The sequence below is a fragment of the Pholcus phalangioides genome, unplaced genomic scaffold (assembly GCF_987345545.1).
Source record: "Pholcus phalangioides strain wild (caught in Gottingen) unplaced genomic scaffold, Ppha-v1.0 ptg000010l_1, whole genome shotgun sequence".
Lineage (NCBI taxonomy): Eukaryota > Metazoa > Arthropoda > Arachnida > Araneae > Pholcidae > Pholcus > Pholcus phalangioides.
In genome coordinates, this window is record NW_028301603.1 from 14,250,063 (window position 1) to 14,271,046 (window position 20,984).

At 35.2% G+C, this 20,984-nt stretch overlaps 1 protein-coding gene and 1 non-coding gene across 10 annotated transcripts in view; one reads left to right on the top strand and one right to left on the bottom strand.

Moving 5' to 3' along the window:
• LOC149080960 (tyrosine-protein phosphatase Lar-like) overlaps positions 1–20,984 on the top strand; it is a 745,683-nt gene that overhangs the window by 552,178 nt on the left and 172,521 nt on the right. The gene's annotated exons all lie outside the window — the stretch shown is intronic.
• Positions 16,836–16,909, bottom strand: TRNAS-GGA (transfer RNA serine (anticodon GGA)). The gene has a single exon. It is a non-coding gene; the product is annotated as a tRNA-Ser (tRNA).

Here is a 20,984-nt window from a genome sequence, read left to right on the forward strand (position 1 = left end):
CTGAATTATTAGTGTTCCTCAAAAAAAACCAAAAAAAACACGGGTCTGATAGCCCAGGTCGATAAGATACTCGCCTAAAGTACCAAAGGATGTTTAGAGGTGTCGCGAGTTCGATACCCGGTTCGTCCTTGTCAGAAAACCTTCCTGACGCAGGGGTACAACAGAAACGGCGACATGACCGCAGAAGAAATTGCTACCGCAGGGAGTCCCCCCATCAAGGGGTTAGCGCACCAGCCACTCGATGAGTATGAAAACAAGCCTGCCGTTCGGAATCGGCAATAAATTGTAGGTCCCGGTCTAATTAGCCCTCGTGTGCAGAAAATGACCAGTGATAAAAAAAAAACCATGAATTGCTTCTTCGAAGGCAGTATTGAAATAATCACTCCTTGAGGAGCCGTATTGAAGACGAATTATTTCTTCGTATGCCGTATAAACGCCGAAATAATTCATAAGTGAAGAGCAGCCAAAAGAAGAGGTTATTTCTTGGGAAAACCGCAAAGAGTCACGTCTTTGAAGTTGGTATGGTTTATTGAAATTGATTTAATTCTTGGGGAGATGAATTACTTCTTCAAAGGTTGTATACGTTTAAATAGTTATAAGTAAAAAAAGCTTTCGATAATGTTGATCATAAAGTTCTTGTGGGGAAAACAATTATTGCGCTGATCTGCGAGGGGTTGTTTACAATTGCCTAAAAAGCTATTTTTTCCTAGCGGAATGCAAACCGTAATAATTCCAAATTAAATAATTCAAAATAAGTGACTTTTTGAATGTATTACCAGGATTGGACAAATCACAAAAAAAAAAATCTAGGACCCAGAACAATTTTTCAGGTGTCAAAATTTTTTTACCCGAAAAAAGGGGTCCGAAATAATGCTTCTTTTGACTTCTTTGGGGCATAGTGACCCTCTTCCACGTTGGTAGATATGTTGCGATAAACTCCAGACATTTTCTCATGCTTTCAGCCTGCAATTTAGTAACTACACAAAGGAAATTTTAGGCGCCAATACCAATTTTTTTATTCGCCATGGTGACCTGGCACACGAGATTTTGTCCAACCCTAGTATTACTACAGGTCCAAGTATCATCGTGGAAAAATACTCATCTACAACAAGGTTGCCGGCCGCTGTGGTGGTCGAGTGGTCATAGTGACGGACTCGCATCGCGGGGACTCGGGTTCGAGCCCCACCGTCGCGACAGTGGTGGTCGGTTGAAGTTGGTTTTCTGTGGTTCCCAACTTCGAGGCGCAAATGCGAGCCGATCTCCCTGTTAAAAAGTCTCGCCACAGAGAGCAACAGACCTACAAACAGTACAAATATTCAGTCACGACACATCACTCACTTCACTTCTGAGATATAGATGGCAGCACTGAAAAAATCATACACAACTAGATCATATATACACACTAGATAAGCACTCAGACTGTTAGGTACACACAATTACACTTCCGGTACAACTCACTAGGTAGAAAATTGCCTATGGCGATAGACCTGAGTTGTGCTCGGTTAAAAAAAAAAAAAAAGGTTGCCGTCATGGTTCCAGGTTCAATCACGAGGGAGGATATAGATGAGAAATTTTCCCTAGACCACCGATAGATAGCGCCTTCAGTTCCAACCCATCTCATTAATAGCAGTCAATTGCAATATAGCGGTATTGTCACAGTTAGTGTTTGAAGTGCTATTACTGCAGGTATTTTTCAAGAGCCTGTTCTTGGCTCCATTTGTGTGTTTCAAACTAAATGGACTACGGACGTTTTTTCTCACGATATAAATTCTTATTATTTCCATCTGTGACGTGACACATCTGGAGTATCAAGTCGTTTGTATCTAGAAAAATTCCATTCTTACGAACCTTAGTAAACCAGCGTTAAACTGCAGCTTCTGATTTAATTAATTCATTCCCGAAGAATCCTGAATCTCTAAATATCTCAGCTTGAGGGGGGAAAACTCTTAAGAATCGATTCTTAGACTCTTCAAATTCCGATTTCGGTTACGTTTCTGCTGTGTTATCGTACGATACACGCATTGAATTCATTAGCGAATGCGTGAAAATCGCGAATGTTTGTTCTGCAAGCTTCCATTCTGTTCCTCTATGTACACGGAACAATCCGCAAAGAACACGGTAAAGAGTATTAAAAGCTTATACCAATTATAGGAATTTTCGAGTTCCTCACTCTATTAACTTTAGAGCCTCTCGGGGCAAAAAGCACGTGAAACATTTGGCAGTACCGTTATTGCACCGCTGAGCGTTCATCTGTTGCTCAAAGCGGTTAGTTCTGCGACAGGGAATGGTAATTATCTCACCATCGATTCTTGTAGGAAATTGTTTTGTGTAAAAAGTTACTGTCCATTGATTTTTATTTCGATTGAACAGCTCGTGATTAAAGCACTCTACGCAGTTAATTCAAAGATGGCATTTGGTCCTATTGTGGAGATACTGATTTGAAACTTTTGAACACAGCATTGACTTTGCAATTGCTTTTTCATGGGAAATATATCACCAGTGTACTTTTGTGACAGTCTGAGAATGAACATGAATAAGAGATTCTCAGAAATAAGCTTGAATAAGGATTCTTAGAAATAGGCTTGAATAAAGGTTCTCAGAAATAACAGTGAATAAAAAATATATTTGGCAATGGAAAAGGCTAATAAAAGATTCTTAGAAATAAGTTTTAACATGAAATTCCTAGAAATAAGCTTGGACATAGAATTTCTAAAAACAAAAACTTGAATAAAAAAATTTGAAAGTTAAACTTAAATAAAAAATTCTTAAAAATAAGCTTGAACATAAGAAATAAATATGAATAACTATTTAGCTTGAATAAAGATCTTCTGAAATGGGTGTGAATAAGAAATATTTAGAAAAAATTAATTCTTGAAAATAAGCTTGAATATAAAATTCTTAGAAATAAGATTGGATATGAAATTCTTAGAAATAAGCTTGATATGAAATTCTTAGAAATAAGCTTGATATGAAATTCTTAGAAATAAGCTTGATATGAAATTCTTAGAAATAAGCTTGATATGAAATTCTTAGAAATAAGCTTGATATGAAATTCTTAGAAATAAGCTTGATATGAAATTCTTAGAAATAAGCTTGGATATGAAATTCTTAGAAATAAACGTGAATAATGAATTAGCCTTAATAAGGATCCTTAGAAATGAGTGCGGGTAAAAAATGTTTAGAAATAAAAATACTTGAAAAAATTCTTGGAAATAATGTTTGATTACAAAATTCTTAAAAATGAACATGAACAGCAAATTAGCTTGAATAAGATTCTTAAAAAAACGTGAATAAGGAATGTTTAGAAAGGAAAAAAAAGCTTCAATATTAGAAATTCTTAGAAATAAGCACGAACATGAAATAATAGAAAATACCGTAGACATGAAGGACTAAAAAAAAAAAAGAAACTTGAATAAAATTTTTTGGGAAATAAACTTGAAATAGCTTCTTAATTCATAGAAATAAGCGTGAATAAGAAATCCTTGAACTTGAATGAAAAATTCTGGGACAAAATACCAAAATCCCGACAATTGGAAAAAAACTGAGTAATTAACAAATATGGCATTTGGAATACAAACATTAACCAAGAAATTATACGATTTGTTGAGCGACAGTGCTACCTATCAGTAAAATTGTGTACTTTTCGTTAAAATTCCTAATGAGGTCGTCATTTGGAACATATAATATTTCAATTTGGTGTCATTTTGACCAGTAGAACGCCCTCTACAATTCTCTGGAAAAAAATAAATTTAGACACTAAATAAAGTTCAACCATATAGATCAGCAACCATGGGATCGGAACCAGTAACAAGTTTAACCTCGACCAATCACGCTGCCGTTCAAAGTACACGTAAAACTCAAAAAGCACACATAACACAGGGATCGTACAGTCCGTGAAAAAAAAATTAAACATCTATAAGTGCTTGAAAAAAAAAACGTTATGTAGGAATTTCTTCCATCAATTTTTGCCCCCCCCCCCCAAACTAAATTTCCTCCTAAACCATGTTCCGCTGTGGCGAAAATAAGTAGAACAAAAACGATGAGCTACGAGATGATGTTTAAAACAGGACATATGGTCATGCATAAATGAGGTATTTCTGTGCTTAAAAAGATATTGACAGCAAAACACAGTGCTTAAGATATTACTTAAAAAAATTTGAAATTATTGAATTAATGAATGTCAGTTGCGTATACGTAGGCTGACCATATTCCCTCTATAAAAATGTAGGGGAAAATCGTTCGTTGTCACCAAAAAATGATGCCGAAAGGTAAGCAAAGTTACTAATTATCGAAGCACCATTGCATTGAAGCAGTAGATTTAAAAGAAATTCTATGGGGGAATAACCGTTAACATGACAAGTGTAGGAGATGAATATTCATATTTACAGTCATATAAATTATTACAAAATTTTTAAGATTGTGTGAAAATAATTTAATAATTTCAGTGACGAATAAAAATTCAATTAGGACATGTTAAAAATGTGGGAAATTACGGGACATTTTTTTGAAAAACTCGGGATAGCCAAAATAGCATGAAAATACAGAAATGTCCCGGGAAATATGAGTCGTATGGTCACCCTACATATATGACCAGATATTTTCCGATCCTTTTTATTGAAGGCAAATGATTTCTGTTCAAATGTGGTTTCTATACTAAACTTGACATTAGCTACAAGTTAAAATAAGAACTAGGTAATTTTTTTAAAATTATATACCTCTAGTAAATTAACATTTCACACTCTAAATTAAAAATTAAGAGATGGTGAATATAAATTAAAAAAACCCAATTAATTTTTTTTTTTGAAGAAATGGTGATTTTTATCAGCCATGGTATGAATGTCCTTGAATTTTTAAATTTTACCTTGAAAAGTACTTGAATAGTCCTTGAATTGTTTTACTTTCAAAGAGTATTTGAACTATTTAACAAGAAATCAAACAGACCGAAATGTCACATATATTTTTCGGTTCTGTACCCAACAAAGATGGCGCTGTCGCTGAAGAAAATCATTGTATAATTTCTTGGTCGATGTTTCTCTTTCTAATAACATTTAGTTAATTATTCAATTGAAGTTAATTCGATTTTTTTATTAAATTGTCTTCATTTTCGGATTCAGATTTTGAATTATCGGGTTTTTATACATCGGATTATTTGGTATTTTGTCTCAGAATTTTTATATCTGTGCTCATTTCCAAGAATTTCTTATTGAAGCTTATTTCTAAGAATTAAGGACTAAGTTCCTGTTTCTAATAATTTCATTTTCAAGGGGGTTTTTTTCTATCATTTTATTTTCAAGCTTATTTTCAAAATTATGATGATTCCTTCTATTATTGCATGTTCGAGCTTGTTTCTAAAAATTTCTTATCGAAGCTTTTTTCTTTCTAAATATTTCTTATTCATGCGTATTTCTATGAATTCTTATTCATGCGTATTTCTATGAATTCTTATTCATGCGTATTTCTATGAATTCTTATTCATGCGTATTTCTATGAATTCTTATTCATGCGTATTTCTATGAATTCTTATTCATGCGTATTTCTATGAATTCTTATTCATGCGTATTTCTATGAATTCTTATTCATGCTCATTGTTATTTCTAAGAATTTTCAATTTCAGCTTATTTCTAAGAATTTTTAATTTCAGCTTATTTCTAAGAATATATTATTGAAGCTCTTTTCTTACTAAATATTTCTTATATTCACGCTTATATTTCTTATATTCACGCTTATATTTCTTATATTCACGCTTATATTTCTTATATTCACGCTTATATTTCTTATATTCACGCTTATATTTCTTATATTCACGCTTATATTTCTTATATTCACGCTTATATTTCTTATATTCACGCTTATATTTCTTATATTCACGCTTATATTTCTTATATTAACGCTTATATTTCTAAAAATCCTTTTTCACGCTTATTTCTAAAAATCCTTATTCAAGCTAATTTTGTTGTTCGTGCTTATTTTTAAGGATTTATAGTCAAGCTTATTGACAAACACACTCCATACGAAAATATCCAATCCCGGTCAATATAAAAGTTCAACCAGAAAAACTGTCCGTGATTCCTTGTTAGGGGTTGGGAATTCTTTTATACCCAGAATGTATGTAGGAAGAAAGTGAGATCTCGCCAAATCTGTTCTCTGGAATAAGCCCCCTGGAGGATGTCGAGATCAAACCTAGACGCATCTTGGGATTACGGAGACACTCTAGAAGAACGTGCGGTGGATTAAGACCATCCTAATCGGATTAAAGCTGTGATAAGCTGCATCTCCGTAATAAAAGTAAGCTTCTTGGTTTTTGTGGGAGACGGGGAAGAACCTGATGATTTTTAGAAAAGCCCTATTTTTTAGGTCTTTGTATCATTTTCTCGTTGGGCCCTAGGAGATTCTCTCCTGTGATTTCTTTTCTTTATCCGGTGTTTTAGCTAGCTTCTAGCGTTTAAGCTCCGCTGAATAGTACTGTGTCCCATTATATTATCGAACTATTTTGAGAGGGATACAGTCAAATGCTGTTATAACGACATCGAAGATTCCGCGAAATTTTGTCTTTGATATCGAGGTTGAAATTTATTTTCCAAGACATTTTTGGACGAAAAATATAATCCGATGAAATCAAATATTGGTTACGAAGTTATTTCTTAATGACGTGATAGCCATATTTCATCGAGAAAAATACGGAACACCGCCAATTCTCGCCAGATTTTTTGCTGGTGAAATCGTCAAATATTGCTCATGAATAATCTTGGCGGGGTACTTATGAAATTCTTGGCTGGGAGTAAAGTGCTACAATGAACTACGGTGTACAGCAGTGATTTAATATGTATTTCTGAAAAAACACATGGCGAATATGCTAGATGAATATTTGTTGCTAACAACGTTCACTTGCATTATTCACCGCATTAGCTTGCATGCCGTGAAACATCGAGGGAGACCAGCATGACAGGAAATTCGAATCGCAGATTCTGGAAAAAATTCTTGAAATATATTTATTAAAAACACATTGAATTAGCTAAATGCATGCCGTGACCCGTATTCAACCTCTCTTTTCCCGGCATGCCGGAAACAGACCAGACCAAGCATTCGAAAATCTGGTGTCCCTCGTGTTTGGCTGACAATTTGGTGGTATACGGAATACGGTAAGTAGGATTCGTTGAAAAATAAAAACTGAAAATTTTTCGTTAAGACAGGATGGGTGAAATACGGAAATGATCCGTATACAGGTCATGCAATAGCTACTCGAAGCATCAAGCATGAATATATTTTGTTTTCGTCAATGCTATGTGTCGATAGAACGACAAACATTCCCAAAATATGAGCTGCAATTCTAGAATTTTTCGGGAAAACTCAATAAAAACGCAAGGAAAAGTGGTGAAAAATGTGTCGTTATATCCGAGTTTGTTGCGTTTTAATCGGCGTTATAAGAAAAATTCATTGACATTATTCTTCACGAGCACCCGCCGTGACGTTATAGCCAAGGTGTTACTACAACTGAAGTCGTTAGAACCGAGTTTGACTGTATTATATTCCCATCTGGATAAAATGCCTCTTGCACCGTAGAAAATGCTGTAAATTGAATTATTTAATAATTTTTATAATTTTCTAATTTTTAAATATGTGTATTTATACATTCAAATTAAACGTTACATTTAAATCTTTAAGAAATTAATCTGAATAATGTATTAGGAATTTAAATTCTCATTTTCTAATTAACTAAGGATAAAATTGAAATTATAGTTTTGAACAATTCGTCTTCAATTTCTTGCTTGAATTGTAATAAGCTTTGAATGCGAGACTTTTTATTTGTTTATTATGTTTATTTGTTCAATTATCGCATTTTTTGATGAATTTTTGTAACTTAATTACGTATTTAAATTCTTTTGATGCAAAATTAAGTTTGTATATAAGTTAAATCCATTCATCTGGAGATATTAAATTAGTTGAATTCTAGCCAATCGACTTTTTCGTTTTGTTTTTGCAATGACCATTCACAGCGCCGGTTTCTGGAGGAATTATTATGAAGCGTTGAGCAGAAATTGTTGTAAATACTTGAATTATCAAAATAATTAAACAGGATTAATGTGTACTAATTCTTAAATATTCTACCACATAACAGCTTATTATTAGAGCTCGGAAGTTTAGGCACTAAAAATGGTCGAAATAGGCAGGTAAAAAAGGGCATTTATAATTTATGGAAAAAAGGAAAAATAACTAAAACAAAGGATTGAAGGTCTAAAAACTAGCTGAAAAATTGGTTGCATTTAATCCCTCTACTGGTTTTGGTTATGGTTTCTAATAACTGCATTATAATGCAATTAATTTCAACCCTAAAATTAAATGTCAGCAAACCCTCATTAATAGGTCAATTCCAGGACCACAATTAACATATGCGGAGCTCGTAGAGAAAATGACCTGTGGGGCTTTTTCGAATTGCGAATAATTCTCGTGTATTTGTTGTACCGGGTGTTTCAAAAATAATCGCTCTAAATCACTCTCACGAAAACTATTAAACATAGACACTTAAGATTAATTTTATATTACGTGGCTAATCAAAGTTTTTTTACAAACCAAATTAAAGGTGGCAATATGTCGACCTTGTAATGCACGGTATATGTCTATACGGTAGTCAAATTCGTCCCAAACTTTTGCCAGCATGTTTGCATCCACTGCTTCCACGGCTGCTGTTATGCGTACCTTTAAATCGGATGATTCTTTTCGAAACACCCTGTATTATTTTGAATGATCATTATCATTTCTATAGTTGAAACATAGCTACCTTATTCTAATGTAGGAAAAAAATCAGTTCTTTTTTTTATATTACCACGTATGCGGGACTCCTTCAAGAGCGGGGCCCTGTGTGGCCACATCTGTCGTACACCCCTGAGGGCGACTGGTAAATTTATCGAATACTGAATATGTATGCAAGATAAATAGCCGTGGTTATTTGCACTGCATTTATGGTGTAAAAAAACAAAATCAGAACAACATGGGCTTCAGAGCTCTGTCTGCTCCTACGCCGCCTTGTGTGAGCCATGACGTCGAGTGATGACCTCTTGGGACAGTCATTGGTCAGCTATACATATACAATGCAGTCCAATGCCTGAGCGAGACATGTTCATGTCAAGCATGTGGAGAAACAAAAATTTCTAATTTCCCTCTGCTTTTCTAACATGGACTGTGTTCATCTGAAACAAAATCATTCGCGTGTGACATCATCCGGTCAAAGCAAAGTTAATGCACTGCAACACCAAATTCTCTCAGATCACTTATTCCCGTTTAAATGAGGCTGGAAGGGGTAGGGCTTTCAGATGATAGTTAGTTCCGAGAATGCTGGAGAATTTTAGAAAGTACAATTCTTTTTCTTTTTTACTTCTATGAATTTCTTACTGAATTTTTTTTTTATTTCTATGAATTTTCTATTAATTGTTTTTTATACTTCTGTGAATTTTTTGTACTTCTATAAATTTCTAACTGAATTTTCTGATTATTTTCTATAACTTTTTCTTATGATTTTTTATGAATTTTGTTTTATTTCTATGAATTTTGTTTTATTTCTATGAATTTTGTTTTATTTCTATGAATTTTGTTTTATTTCTATGAATTTTGTTTTATTTCTATGAATTTTGTTTTATTTCTATGAATTTTGTTTTATTTCTATGAATTTTGTTTTATTTCTATGAATTTTTTTTAATTTCTATGATTTTTTCTATGAATTTTTTTTAATTTCTATGATTTTTTCTATGAATTTTTTTAATTTCTATGAATTTTTTTAGTACAACCGTTAATTTATTTTACTTCTGTGAATTTCTTATCGAATGTTTTTAATTTCTTATCGAATGTTTTTAATTTCTGTGAATTTTTTAATTTCTATGAATTTTTTAAGAGTTCCTATGAATTTTCTAAGAGTTCCTATGAATTTTCTAAGAATTTTTTTGTACTTCCGTAATTTTTTTACTACTATGAATTTCTTGTTGAAAGTTTGTTTTTTTTATTTCTATGAATTTCTTATTCAAAGTCTTTTTTTTTTTCCATTTATAAATATTTCATATTTGCGCTCATTTCTGATAACTTACTAACGCTTATTCCTTAAAATTTCTTATTCACTCTCACATGTAAGAATTCCTTACCCGCTCTTCTGTCCGAGAGTTTCGTATTGAAGCTTATTTCTTAGAATTTCTTATTGGAGAGCTTGTTTCATGTATTCTTTGTTGAAGCTTATCTCAAAAAAAATTCTCATTCGGGTAAGAATAATAATTAAAGGAATTAAAGGAAAACTCTACAAATGCTGGTCGTACTTGTCGATAACCTTTTTGTTTTGCCGTTTTGCAGCTTCGTAAATACCCTGTAACATACGTCCGAGTGAAACGAATTGACCTTTCCAGAAGGGTCTATGCCCATCACTTACGGTTAAACGTTTTATAGGTGGGTGCGGTTTCCCTACCTTCGGACGTTTCCCATTCTTTCCCATTCGCCCCCAAAAAAGAGAAGAAAATAAAAAATAACCTACCTATCTGGTTTTGTTCTTTGGCCGGCGTCCAATGCACAAAAATATGATTTGCCAGCTCGTGCGGTAAGTGAGAGAGAAAGAAAAGGAAAAAATTTTTCTGTGGAAATAAAAATCTACTTAATATACTATTATATATATTGTTGCTAGAGAAATTGTTATTTTTCATTTTCTCCCATTCATTAAAACCTTTCTCTTGCCCCCCTTCGGTCGGCGAGTAATTGTGAGTAAAAATAAAGCGTGGTGTCGAGAACCTTTGGATTAGGGCCGCCTGGAATTGGCGTGTCCAAATTCCCTTGACGCTACACAAAGGGCCAAGAAAAACACATAATATCTTTATATGCGTGCAATTTAGATCAGTGCTTTTCAACCGGTGGTCCAAGAACCGGTGACGGTCCGCACGTGTATTATCTAACGGAAACTTTGCCCTCTAGCACGTTTCGTCCCCGGTACATTTGGCCTCTCCCCCCGCACCTCCGGAAATTTCGCCTGTCCTGACCGTGCGAGCGACCATGTGAGTGACCTTATCAGAGATCAAGTGGGTTGGTCATTTACCCTCTGAGTGACCGCATGAATGATCAGGTGAATGACCGTATGAGTGATCAAGTGAGTCACTAAGTGAGTTGGACATTTGGACCCGGATATTTCAAACGTGACATTTTGCCTCTTGTGTATATATTATGCGAATATGCTGCAAAAATTTTAACAATGCATATAACGTTTTTAATACAATCACTCGTAATCGCATATTCATACATTCACTCACTTAGTCACTCATACGGTCAATCACTGTCACTCACTCGATCATTCACATGGTCACTCACTCGATCATTCACATGGTCACTCACTCGATCATTCACATGGTCACTCACTCGATCATTCACATGGTCACTCACTCAACCGTACATTAACTCTCACTCACATACTCATGCGGTCGCTCATTCGATTAATTATGTGGTCAATCACTCAGTTAATTTTTGGTCACTCATATAGTCAATCACTGGGTTACTCGATCATTCACATGGTTATTCACTCAACCATGCAGTAACTCACATACTCATACGGTCACTTACTCTGTTAATCATGTCACTCGCTTCGTCACTCGGTCCCTCATTTGGTTCATGCTGTAAATCGCACATTCACTTGGTCACTCATAGGTCACTTACCCACTTATATGGTCACTCATCTAATCACTTGTTCACTCACACATTAAGTCACTCATACGTTCATAGCAGGCGAAATGTCAGGGGGCAAAACGTAACGGGGCGAAATGTTGGAGGCAAAATTTCCGGATCCCAATTATCAAATGCAGCCGCTACATTCCACATTTGGAAAATGAATTACTGCACTGTCTCTAAATTTGTTATTATTTCGGTTTTTGCCCTCAGCCGGTCTGCAAATTATTTTTACCAATTTATTCATCTTTTCGCGGTCCGTAAATTATTATTTTTCATACTTAATTATTTTTTGCAGTCCGCAAATTGTTTCTTCTTTTTACATTTTTCGTCGGTCCTCAAGTTATTCCTTTTGCTGGTCCGTCCGAAAATTGTTTTTATTGTCTAATGATTCTATCGTTTATACTCAACTTCTAGGACAGTGAAAATGAAAAAAATAATTTGCGGACCAAAAAGAAATTTAAATAGGAAAAACTTTGTTACGGACCGGCGAAAGACAAATACGTAGAAGATATAATTTGCGGATCATTAAAAAAAATAAGAGAAATAATTTGCGGACCACGCCAAAAAAAAATCATCAAGAAGTAAAATTTTCCGACCGTCAAAAGATAAGTAAATAAGAGGAACAATATGCGGACCGATATATATTTTTTCATTATTTTTATTTGTTCATTAATTTTGCCGGTGTAATTAATTGCTTTTCTCTTTCTGGCTGTCCGTAAATTATTTCCCCCTGCTGAAATATTTTTGACGGTCCGCAAATTATTTCTGCTATTTATCTTTTTTGGCCGTCTGCATATTGTTCTTTTTATTCATTTATCTTTTGCCGGTCGGAAAAATTTCATTTCTTATTAACTGATTTTTTTTTTTGCCGTGGTCCGCAAATTATTTCTTATTTATTTTTGATGATCCGCAAATTATAACACCTACATATTTGTCTTTCGCCGGTGCGCAAATTGTTTTTCACATTTAATTTTTTTTTCTCGGTCCGCAAATTATTTTTCCTCATTTTCACGGTCCGTAAAACTTCAGTATAAACGATAGTTAAAACGATGTAAAGTTTAATAGCTGAAACGATGTACTGTAACACATATTGAGCCGATGTAGTTTAGCATCAGCGAAGTGCTGAACTGGATCGGAAGTCTTTCTAGAGGAAAAGTGTTCTCAACTTATCGGTTGCGACCCAAACTTGGGTCGCTGTCCACATGCACTAACAACCAGGGAGTCTGCGCAATGGGGGTCCCGACTCAAACCTGACTCGCGGGGGGCTTCCGAGATGGGTCATAAAAAATTCAGTAACAGCAAAGGGATCTTCAGCTCTAGGTCACTACCAGGACTTGCTTGGCAGAGGCTTCCAAGATGGGTCGAACAAATTCACTTACAGCAGGGGATTCTTGAGCTATGAGTCGCATCCCAAAGTTGTTGTTCAGAGACTTGCAAGATGTGTCATACAAATCCATCAACAGCCATTGAGATTATGGATCACGACCCAAACTTCATTCGCAGGGGATTTCCGAGATTAGTCGTAAAAATCCACTTACACTCCTGTTATAAATGCACTTTTTGCGTCACTAATTTCGAAAAACAAAGTCACACAGGTCGTGAAACTGATTTTGTTGCTGATTTTCGGTCGCTGCTGAAAAAATGTTAACAACCCTCTGTTATAGAGAAAGTCGTACACTGCCGTACTATCGTTGAGGGCTTATTAAGAAGGCGCCATCTGTCGGTAGTTTCCTCCGATCCGAGAGAAAGAATATTTTTTTGCCAGTCTTTGGGATTTGGAAGACATTACAGTAGCTTTTACTGTGGTAGATTGATCCACCCGTGTCCCACTTTCTATGAGTATCATGGGATCATTTTCATGGCACTTTGACACACTTGAGCTAATTTGTCCCTAAGAAATACAGTTCAATACCAATTCCGATTGCCCTTGAATGTCACCAACTTAAATTCCGATGCGAAAATACTGTAGATAGTCGCTCTCTGTAGATGCAAGTCGTCTTTGTGGTCATAATATTCTAGGACAATGTCTTGCCGTCCTGTTTGAACAGCCAATAGCCATTCGAGTCGCACCAAGAGGCGAACTAGCAGCACATTCGTTCTCGAACTGTATGCCGCACCCTCCTAGTGTTAGTTCTGGCAAGCATAACGGTGAGAGTGTCACTTTCGTGGAGTAAAATCATATTGCTTCCAAACTGGTACGCCAAGGCGCTTCAAGGTGCCGTGTGGGTGCTCCGACAAATATACAGTATGATTTTCTTTGAGTTTTTTTTTTTTTTCAGAAAAACTTATTCAATGATAGATGCACCTACATACAAAACACGAAATTTCCCTAATTGTTAGAAAAGCATCGTATTTCTCCTTGATAATACATTGTATTGATAATTTAAAATGCCGAAAATCGATGCACGCGTTTTCGATTAATCTTCTGGAAAAAATGAGTGGAAGTCTAATATTGTTTTTTATGCAAACATCAATTAGCTTGATGAAAGAGGAATCTCGACGTCAAAGTTCTTTTGAAAAATTGATTTTTTTTTTTCTTGCGCATTGGGAAATTCTGTTGCAATTCAGTAAATTGACATTTTCCTGCTGATCTCAGTGTTTTGTTACACATTACAGAGTGCATGCACTTCTATGAATTAAATTTTCGTGACAGTATATTCGTAATGAAATGACTTTTTGAAAGGGTTCAGGTGAAGATGAGCGTAGAAGTTAGCCTGTGATGTCTGCGTTGTTACATGCGTAAGACTGTGACAAAAATTGTCGTCAAACTAAAATTAAAACACTACTTCAGTTACGTTTAAATAACATTTACATTGTTATCGTTACATTAGATAGCACTACATTGTTATAGTTACATTAGATAACACTATACTGTTTTTGTTACGTAAGATAACTCTACATCTCACTTTAGTTATCTTAGAAAAGTCATTGTAACGTTTGAGTTTGCGTTAGATAAGGAGCCGCATAGTTTTTCTACGCTAGATAAGTCACTACACCATTTTGATTACGTTGAACTAGGCACTACATCATTTCAATACATCATTTTGGTTAACTTAAAAATACGACGTTTGAGATTGCATTAAATAAGGAACCGCATAGTTTTCGTTTCGCTGGATAAGACACTACATCATTTCAGGTACGTTGCAGTTAGGCACTGCATCATTTCGGTGAGCCTAGAAAAAACATTACGACGTTTGTGTTAGATAAGGAGTCGCATAGTTTCTGTTACGCTTAGATAAGGCACTGCATCTACGTCTAACTAAGACTACAATTACGTTGTATTAGGCACTATATCATTCAATTAGGCAGTACATCATTTCAATTTCGTTGAGCTAGGCACTACATCATTAGGTTAACTTAGAAAATGCATTACGACGTTTTAGTTTGCGTTAGATAAGGAACCACATATATAGTTTCTGTCACGCTAAATAAGCAACTACGTTTCCGTTGCGGTAGATAAAACTGTATATATTTTCAGTTACCTGATAAAATGCATTACGACGTTGGGGGCATGCGTTATATAAGAAACTGCATAGTGTCCGTTACGCTAGATAAGGATTTACAGCATATTGCATTTAAATACACTGAATGAGGAACTACATCGGTTCAGTTACGTTAGAATAAACTTTGCATCGTTTTAACTATAAACTTTGCATCGTTTTAACTATAAACTTTGCATCGTTTTAACTATAAACTTTGCATCGTTTTAACTATAAACTTTACATTCTTTTAACTATAAAATTTACATCCTTTTAACTTTACACCCTTTTAACTATAAACTTTACATCCTTTAACTATAAACTTTACATCCTTTAACTATAAACTTTACATCCTTTTGTCTATAATCTTTACATCCTTTTAACTATAAACTTTACATTCTTTTAGTTACGTTGCAGTTAGGCACTACATCATTTTGGTTAACTTAGAAAAAACATTACGACGTTTGAGTTTGTGTTAGATAAGGAGTCGCATAGTTTCTGTTATGCTAGGTAAGGCACTGCATCTATAAACTTTAAACTGCAAACTTTACATCATTTTAACTATAAACTTTACATAGTTTCAGACATGACTTGATAATGCTTCAGTTACGTTGCGTCTGGTTATATTATTACGAGATTTCGTTAGTATGTCTTCAGCTTGTTACTTCTCGGTAACGTACCAAAAGACAATCAATACCACTGATATTGATTGTTCTGTCTATATCGGCCTTTTCTTTAGGGTTATGGAATAATTAGTCTACATTTTTTTTTATTTCTGAAAATTGTAGCGAGTTGAGAAATTTCTAGATTAAATTTGAAGGGAGCTTAATAGGCGAGTTTCGACCGAAATTTATATCGAGGGTGGGGGGGGGGGGAGAATTTACCGCTAAAAAAAAATTCGGTGTAAATGGACGTTGTAGTTATACGCCACTGCTTTTTTTTTGTAACTGATTACGTATCTCCGCGACCCATTTGTGAAGTTCAGCGTTAGTTCATTCCCGTTCCTGTGTACGGAAAAGGCGTTCCGGCAACAGATTGATTAATGCTCTTGAGGATTGTTTTGTTGGCTCGCGCAAAAATTAGTGCAAAGAGACATACACGCATGCTTAGCGTTATGCAAGGCCGCGTGCTTTGGCTTCTTTCCAAGAGGATCCGACGTAGGTTCGCCGGTGGTAGGGAATAATAACTCTTCAACGTTGATGAACTCTTCTTAAAGAAAGGTCAACTGTAATTTAACGATCATTATGCTCGCTTCGGTGGTATTCAGCAGCAGCTATGTCTTATACACATAGTGTACGCAATACTGTAGTGGGGGTGCTACACTGCCTTCGAACGCTTCGCTGGCCATTTTATGCATATTTTATACATTTAGGCCTCGGTGCTAATGTAATCGTGAAGTTGTCATGAATAAATAAATGCTCGATGTATACGAAGTGTTCCATTTTTCGTGTGGATATATGTGAAAACGGGTCTTTGAAAAAAAATAATTTCTTCAGAAATTATTTTTTTAATGTATTTCCAATTTTTTGGAAATCGTTTCATAATATTAATTATCTGTTTTTGAAGTGTTCTTTTCAAAGGTTTTTATAAGAAATAACGGTTTAATATGATCTTACGAAGGTTTTAACAACTGGCTGTTGCGAAGATATATTTCGGAAAGAGAAAAAATTCAGTGGCCCCTGCGGGGATTTGAACCCACGTCCTTTCACTTTCCGGGTGAACGTCCTAGACCACTAGACTACAGAGGCACCGAATCTCTCAATCTTTCCTTGGAGCTCGTGTACACTGAAAGGGACCGTACATGGACGGTCGGACCAGACTCAGGCCAAGCTCACAACTGCTGACGCTGCCACCAGATGGCGACTTACACAAGGATGGTTTTAACAACTGGCTGTTGCGAAGATATATTTCGGAAAGAGAGAAAATTCAGCGGCCCTGCGGAGTGAAAGGACGTGGGTTCGATTCCCCGCGGGAGGGGTCGCTGCATTTTCTCTCTTTCCGAGATATATCTTCGCAACAGCCAGTTGTTAAAACCTTCGTATGGTAGCGGAGAGTGACGTCATCCTTGTGTAATATGATCTTATCAACATGGATATTACTCTGGTCATTGATCATTCTTGTCACACCACGGTCATTTTCTGCGCACGAGGGCTAATTATACCGGGACCTACAATTTATTGCCGATTCCGAACGGCAGGCTTGTTTTTTATACTCGTCGAGAGGCTGGTGCGCTAACCCTTCGATGGGTGACTCCCTGCGGTAGCAATTTTTTCTGCGGTCATGTCGCTGTTTTTGTTGTACCCCTGTGTCAGGAAAGTTTTCTGGCAAGGACGAACCGGGTATCGAACTCGCGACACCTCTAAACATCCTTTGGTACTTTAGGCGAGTATCTTATCGACCTGGGCTACCGCGCTCTACTGCTCTGGTTATATGGACTTGCAGGGCTGCCCCTTACTAGACGCGAGGCCCTTTGCGAAAATAATAGTCTTAGTAATTTAGGCATCCAAAATTCCATGCATTGTTAAAAAAGTATACAGGATTCTGAAAAATATTTATGCAAAAAAATAAAAACACAATTCAATGTAAACTAACAAAAAAAATTTATCAAAAATTTCGAGTTGAAAATTTTTTTTATGAAATAAATGATTCCGAAACAAATTTTAATTAGATCTTGATGAAAGAAGTTATCTGAGAACCGATGAAAATTCAGAATTCATGTATAATGAATAATCCCAGTAAGAAAAATAATTGACAGAGACAGACATAATTCCAGTACTCATGACAAATTAAACAAATAAATCCAGCAACCATGAAAATTCGGAATAAATGGATGCAATTTTCCCGGAATATTCCTGGGAGTTCGTAATTTATGATTAAAATAATTCCAGAATTTTTTTTTTCCAGATGAAAATGCAGAATTCCAAAATTATTTCTTCTTCAGGGCTCCCACTTATGCTAATTTTCCTACTTTTTGGTAAAATGTCCTACTTTCTCGGTTTTGTCCTACTTTTTTTACTAAATCCTATCAACAAAATTCGTGTGAATGGTTTTAATGCAGAAAGAAATCATTGATATATTGCCAAATATTACAAATATTGTGGATTACGAATAATGATTCTGCCAAAGCAGAAATTATATCGTTTTAGGCTTATCTGGGAGTTGTAATTTGGGACCATTTGGTTGCTTAATTTTTTTTTTCTATAGTTTGAGGGTTCAACAAATAGAGTAGTCATTAAAAACTTCTGCCTGGATGGAAAAAAATAATTTTGTGTTTACTACTTCATGGTCTTGGACATGATTAACATTCATCATTCGAAATTACGGTGCACATTTTGTGCATCGGTGAAACAACAGTTTGCATTACAAAGCAGTTGAATATACTTAGACCTATTCTAGGTTTTGTGACTCTGATGCTACCCAATAGCATTCAAATGTCCTCTGTATTTTTAGTGCATGCAGAGGATTAAACAGTATTCACTATACTCAGCAAAGAGCTAGAAATGAAAGTCCTTAATTTGTCTAAAACGATTACCCGTTCGTTGAACAGTAAAATGTAAGCAAATCCCTTTAAGAAGGAATGGACAACGCAGTAAAATTATATGGGGAAAAAAGTATCCTTGACTTAGTTACGTTGGACTTTATAATGTACACATTTTGCACTGTGCTTGTGGAAGTGGTCTTGAAAGATCATCGTACTTAATAAACTTGACATAACTTCGTAATTTGCTGTGCAATGTCGAAGAGTTGACGGACTTGACTGTGGAAGACTTCGATAAAGAATGTAATATAATTATATTGTGAGGAGAGACAGAAAAGAATTATCTATGGTCACTAGGCGTACGTTAAGAAGGTAAGGGGGTTCTAAAATCCCCCAAGCCAAGATTATAGAATTATTTTGCAGAAAAAAACGTGACGTCCCCTCAGATGAAAAAGAAATTTGAGACCCCTCTCTCCCACCTCGAGAATATTCTGCGTACGTATATGTTGGGTTGGCAAAAACCCTACCCACTGGGTTTTCAATGGGTTTTGGAGTTTTCCCAGGGTTTTTTCGGGTTTATGATACTGGAGCATGAGGAAAGCAAGTTATATATAATGTAGCCTACATTAATACAATAGGCCCAGTAACATATGGTAATATTATTATGTAATTCAGTATCAGTTGTGGCTCATTACAGAAAATTCTGGGGGATGGGCAAAATTGTTTTTAACTCTTACTATGATAATGGGTTTTTTTTCCTTTCAAGGGTCTTCCCTCAAACCAATTTCCCAACCTTTTTTGTCCCATCGCCCCCTTCTTCAAAAATTTTTTTCTCCCATCCCCCTCCAACGCAATCTAACCCATAGGATCCTATGTTATACCCTTAGCTTCTACGACCCCCCTGGAACATTCCATCGGCCCCCAGGGGCGTTAACGCTCACGTTGGGAATCACTGCTCTAACCCTTATAATCTAAATAGCATTGAATACATAGATTTATTATCATTGAATACATAGATTTATTATCATTGAATACATATATTTATTATCATTGAATACATAGATTTATTATCATTGAATACATAGATTTATTATCATTGAATACATAGATTTATTATCATTGAATACATAGATTTATTATCATTGAATACATAGATTTATTATCATTGAATACATAGATTTATTATCATTGAATACATAGATTTATTATCATTGAACACATAGATTTATTATCATTGAATACATAGATTTATTATCATTGAATACATAGATTTATTATCATTGAATACATAGATTTATTATCATTGAGTACATAGATTTATTAATGTATTTCTTTAGAGTATGACAATGCAATAACACCATTAGAAAGCAAAACTTTTGCGAATAAGAACTCAGAATTTATGAACGAAATTATTATTTTACTATCACCTAAGTGGGGCTCGGTTTGACCGCACCTGCCGAGCACCCTTAAGAGCGACTCTGTGCACTTGGGCGAACAGGAATGGAATTCAGTGCTTTAATTTCAGGTTCCACGATGTTGAAAATTTGCGTCGATCACCACAATGGATAACCTCGATCGGGTTTTGGGTTACCGTTATCCCTACACGGGGCAACAGTATTGAATCCTGAGGTTTTTAATTATGTATTTAGCTAAATAATGCGATTTCAATTGCGTAACCGGAATCTGATACTGTGATATGCAAAATCTGTCGATAGAAGTGGATTATCTCCGGCTCCCGTTATCGAATCAGAAAGTCTGAAGAGGCAAAACATCGATAGGATATTTTTGGAGGGGGAATAGGAAAATAATCGGCTTAACATTTTTAGCTTTAATTCGTCAAAGTTTTTCATAATCAGATGAAAATACTTTGAACTGTGCACCGTGTGTTTTGGAAGTATTTAGTCAGGAAATTTCGATACTTCGAAAACTCGATTTTCGAAATTCAAAAAATTTTGTATGGGGTTCTTTTTTTCCTTCTCGAATAACTGTTTGATAAATTTAATTTCTTTTACATATTCCACTTGCGTATGTAGCTCAGTCACAAATATTGTTACGAAAATTATGTAAATAGTAATCATTTATCATGTCATCTTTCACCTGTGAATAGTCATCAATGCATTTCTCTGTAAATCTCGCCAAATTGACGAAAAACGTAATACGTTTGGTGACAGCTCTGATAAATTGGCGACGTCATGACGCCAAAGGAAAGGGTGGCATCTCCTGAGAAATGCGGTAAAAGAATCTCTCTCAAACGGTTTTTCCCTGTACGTGTAAGAGCGCCGCCAGAACAGAACTATAAGGAGTTTTGTTGAGTTTTTACAACACGAGATCTCTTGTATGTGAGA